This window comes from Strongylocentrotus purpuratus, unplaced genomic scaffold (genome assembly GCF_000002235.5).
Source record: "Strongylocentrotus purpuratus isolate Spur 01 unplaced genomic scaffold, Spur_5.0 spur5_scaffold_16, whole genome shotgun sequence".
Taxonomy (NCBI): domain Eukaryota; kingdom Metazoa; phylum Echinodermata; class Echinoidea; order Camarodonta; family Strongylocentrotidae; genus Strongylocentrotus; species Strongylocentrotus purpuratus.
In genome coordinates, this window is record NW_022145601.1 from 13,731,589 (window position 1) to 13,737,216 (window position 5,628).

Here is a 5,628-nt window from a genome sequence, read left to right on the forward strand (position 1 = left end):
GGCTTTAGAATTTCTGTTATCCCTGGTTATAACATCCATTATGGTAACATAGCCTGTAGTAGAATAAAAGCATTCGGACAAAATTAAAATGAGAGTAAACAAGATTTCGGACCCCGCCCCCCCCTGAAAAATAACATTCTTTCAAGAATTTCACGAATTCCGAGTGATGTAAGATACTATGATACTAGCTGTCCCACTGAAACGGCTTTCTAATGCTTCACCTTTTGATCTATCCTACTTAAAGATGAGCATGAAGGCTGAAAAGATTTCCCTCGTGTAGAATCGGATTTCGTTGCCATGGAGTGTAAGATGAATATCTGCATATCGTGCGATTGCTTTTATACTTCAAACTTATAATTCATAATCCAAAATGAAAGGAGAAACGTGTATACTCTATGCAATGTATTCACTGGACAGATATTAGTTAGGGTGAGATGTAGTTGGAATAATACTTTAATCCAGGGTATAATTTCAGCCCGGGGGATGTTTTGTAAACAAGTATCTGTCTTTGATTATGAAAACGTTTATTAATGAGCCTATAAGATAGTTATTTTCATTTAAGAGAGGTATGTAATATCTTTATGGATTATAATCACCCGATCGTTTACTTTCTGTAATGTATTATTTTTGTCTTCTTCTTCTACTTCTTCTTCTTCGTTTATGTTTTGTTGAAGATGTTGTTGTTGTTGTTGTTCCTCTTCTTTATCATCATTTCCTACTTGCTCTTGCTCTTGTTCTTGTTCTTGTTCTTGTTCTTGTTCTTCATCATCATCATCTCGTTCTTCACATCCTCTTAATGGGAAAAGAGAATAATTATCTCTCCCTTGAAAAGTGTGCGATAATAATATAATTGAAGCTGCCTAACCCTCCGGTTAGACCAGAGTGCTCAAACTAAACTGAATGCAAACTCTGTTGCTTGGTCACTTCGCTCTCTCGCATATAAAACAGTGTCAAACATTTTATCAAAGCCTGGCCTTGTCGGTAGACTACAAATTTTAATCTTCTCCTTCAGTCGCTATAATTATCTTCCCTCGAAATTTGCGCTCCGTGAGTCCTGACCCCCGTCGAAAAGACAGAAAGAAAAGAAGAATATAGTTGGCCCTACTTGCAAAAGAAGCCATCGGAGCACCCTGAAGACCCCACCCTTTCCTCTCCACCATCATCACCCTCAAAATGTCTCCCATGCAGAACTGAGCCTGCTCAGACCTCATATCCTTCACTTACGAAAACGAACCATGGACCCTGCTAGAAGTTGGTCTTATAGGGTAACTGGTATATTTTAAGGTACTATGTCCCTTTTGCAGCCAACCTCAAATTCTGAAGAACTTTGCAGGAATTATGAATACGTCATATAATTATGTCCTATTTGTGAAATTTAAATGTTAGCAGTGTCCTAATATTCAAATTATGCAAGAAAACCTGTTTACTTACTAGACTTCACCGTCAGGAACTAATGAGTGACTGACTGGCTTTTTCTTCTTGATAATAACATACATAAAATGAGCTGTAAAGAGTACATGAGCACTTGTCTACATCAATAACCCAATTCTTGTGATGGCCAAAATTAAACTGATTGAATCTTTTCGCAGCATAAAACGTATGACCATTCAGTACAATGGTCTGAAAATCAAGACTATTACTTATTGGCTCTATAGCTCCTAAGTCGATTTGACAACTAATAGTCGTTGTTTTCCTACTTGAAGACATTTTCAAGCCCCTCCTTTTCTAGGGAAGTTCTAAATTAGTATTATCTTTCAAATGCCGTTAGAATTTAACCTTTTCATTTGTGTTGGCCTGCAAATGGGACATAGTACCTTTAAAGGGGTAATTGTTCAGGATATTATTTATCCAAGGTTGATGATCCGGCGAAGGAGGTTGGAGGAGTCGTCCTCATAAGGTACAACTCTTTTCTTTTTTTCACGACCAATGACTGTTCCCGTCAATGCCACTGCATGTCTTCTCGGTTTTCGGCCCAGTTTTATTTTTGTTTTCTTCCAACTCTTATCATCTGATGGCGCTCTTCTCAAAAGGTTCGGAGCAAGATAAAATTTACATCACAGTCTTTGATCATAATCAAGTATTCATTTTATGGCGTTATTACCCAGGCGCGGATTCAGGGGGAGGGGGGGGGGGGGGGGGGGACGAGCGGGCCTTGGCCCCCCCCCACCTGCGGGGTCCAACAAAAAAAAATAATTAGTATTCACTATGCACCCCCCTCCCCCACTGAGCGAGATATCGGCCAACACGATTTTCAGATTTTCGAGGTAAAAAACTAAAACTAAAAAATAAGTAGCGCTCACTACCCCCCCCCCCCACCTGCCCCCCCCTCCAACCAATAAAATCTCTAAAAAGATTAGTGTATACATTGTATGTCATAGTTTTTATGTGCTTGCTGTGGTACAAGAGATAAAAGGGACTTTTACTGATTTGCACGTCGACATAGTGAACTGCTACGTGTGACGTCTTTGTAAGGCACTGCAATTGGCTTTAAAAGTACGCCACGCGTAGCAGTCCACTATGTCGACGAGCAAATCTGAGAGTCCCTATTGTACAGACACGTAGCCACGGGGGGGGGGGGCACGTGCCCCCCCTAAAATTTCCAAGATCGGTTGAACTTTTTTAGACCCCTTTTTTACCTCGATCGATTACATGTATGTGCCCCCCCCCAAAAAAAAAAAAAAAAAAAACAACAAAAAAACATCGAACTCTGGCTACGTGCCTGCTATTGAAGCATGTTTGTAGTTGTCTAACCTTTCGTTTAACAGACTCCGAGACATGTGCTAGTTGGGGGGGCTAGTTCTTTTCCCTGTATTATACTCGTTCCTTTTGAGCGGGACCCGATTGGAGTAAAATGGTGCAATATAGAACCAAAATGAACAGAATATGTTATTCTATATAGGATCTAGTGGTAAGCCATGTTCAGAAGTTAATTGTGGATTAGATTTATCAATGCCCAATCGATCTACTATACGGGGGGGGGGGGGTCAAGGAGTCGGAGAAGAAAAAAATCATTTTCCAGACCTCGATGATATACATGTACGCTCAAGGGTGTCGATTTGTATCCGTGCTTGGGGGGGGGGGGATGATAGGTGTCAAAATATTTTCGGCAATGGATCAAAGCAACCAAGAGGTAGAAGCGTGTGGCAGGTTGCACCCTTCCCCAAGCGTGTAGCCAGGATTTAATTTTAGGGGGTGGTAGTAAGCAAGCGAAGCGCGATCCCTAGGGGGTTGGAATAGGGAGGGGGAGTCCCCCCCCCTCCCCCGCGAAGCGCAGAAGCTTTGACGTTTCATTAAATTATTAGAGCAAGAAGACGATTCGTTGGACCGTTCTCGACTCTTTATCCTTATTTGAATCAAGTTCCCCTTCCTCCGCGCGTAGCGCGGAAGCTCTGGCGTTTCATTCGATGATTAAAGAAAGAAGGCGATTCGATGTACCATTCTCGACTCTTAATCCTTAATGTTTGAATCAAGTCCCCCTTCCTCCGCGCGTACCTCGGAAGCTCTGACGTTACATTAGATTATTAAAGAAAGACGACGATTCGATGTACCATTCTCGACTCTTAATCTTAATGTTTGAATCAAGTCCCCCTTCCTCTGCGCGTACCGCGGAAGCTTTGACTTTTCATTAAATTATAGAGAAAGAAGACGATTCGTTGTATCGTGTCCTTGTCTGAGTTCAATTTGCCCCCGCCCTCCCGCGCGAAGCGCGGATGCTTTGACGTTTTAATGAATTATTACTCTTAATCCTTCTGTATTCATTTTCGCCTATCCAGCGCCAAGCGCAGAAGCTTTACCGTTTCATTAAATTATTAGAAAGAGAAGATGATACTTTGTATCGTGTACTTTGACGTTTCATTTAATTATACCTCTTAATCCTAGTCTGAATTCAGTTGCCCCCCTCCCGCGCAAAGCGCGGAAGCTTTACCGTTTCATTAAATTATTAGAAAGTCAAGATGATACGTTGTATCGTGTACTTTGACGTTTCATTTAATTATAACTCTTAATCCTAGTCTGAATTCAGTTGCCCCCCTCCCGCGCAAAGCGCGGAAGCTTTGCCGTTTCACTTAATTATTAGAGAAAGAAGACGATTCGTTGTACTCTTCTCTATATTAATTGATTGATTGATTGATTTTTATTCGACAAGCTTCCAACATACAACAATATACAATAATAACAGATCAAAAAAAGTCAGCTTGAACAGGATAACCCACGAAAGCTCGAGAGCTTATTTCCAGTGGGGTCCCTTAAATTTCCAGTGGGGTCCCTTAATTAATCCTAATGCATGCACAGCCCAAGTGATGGGTAGCATGTTATCTCCCGGCAGTGCTTGTCGCAATAGCTTCTGGAAATGAATTGTATACTACTGTTAGTGTTAACGGCCACTAATTAGGCCCGTTAGTGACTATACAAAATATATGCTTTTCCTGGCTATTTGGGATTGTGTCAGTTTCCAACAGAAATGGAGAAAACGCGAATTTTGTTGAAAATAATGTGATATTACGAACATTTATAAATCACTTGTATGAAATTGAAAATAAGTCATGGTTGGATTTTATTGGGGGATTGAACAGTACGCGAGTGACATAGGCCTACATCAGCTTTTCAATTATCAGCTTTTCAATTATAACAAAAATAAGTTGTGACATAATAATCTTTCTCCAAAAATGAAAAATGTTTTAGGAAATATCAGGAAATAAAATGAGTGAAAAAAAATAAAAATAAAGATACAATGACGTGAATTTTAAAAAGGGTGAACGGAAACAACATAACAACTAGTGAACTATCTTATAAGTCATACTAATGTCCGAAAATCTTTCTCCTTGTCTCCGATCTCATCACGGATTCGTGACAGAGTTTATCTATGTTTACACTGTCCAGGATTGTCTGATGTTGCAGATTGCTACTTTTGCGCTTCGCGCTTGTAACATTTAGCTCGTTGCTTTTTAACGCTGCGTCTTTGCATTTGGCGCACTGCATTTCTATGATGCTGTTGATTGAACAAATTGAATAAATTCATCAATCCTGATGAAGCCGTATGATCGAGAATTCAATTTATCCTTGTCTCATATACGGTTGCCTCATTTACTTCGTATAATTGTAATACGTAGAGAGTCTATTATGAAAATGAGATAGCAAAATGTGTATATTGATGGTCAATTGCGAGTAATAACCATTAACTACTCTCATCGGGCTCTCATCATTAATTTTTCACTTATTTTTTTTTTTTTTTGAGGGTGAATTATTGGGGGGGGGGGGATGATTGTACAGGCCATCCCCCCCACCTGAAATGTTGGGGGGATATATCCCTCCATCCGCCCCCCCCCCCCCCCCCCTCCGTGATCGACACCCATGTGTACGCTATCGAACTTGAAAGCTATAGGCCTACCCCATACGATTTCGATGATGATGATGATGATGATGATGATGATGATGGTGGCGATGATGATATTGATAATGATGTTGATAAAGATGATGATATCATGCTAGCCCCCACCCCATTTTTCCTGGTAGGGGAAAGTCCCATCCGAATTTACCAAAATCCTGATGCATAATTATGCAGGCAGTGCATCCGAGGCGCGCGCGGTCGGGTGGCGCGCGGCGCGTTCGTTCGTACGTATATCACTATCA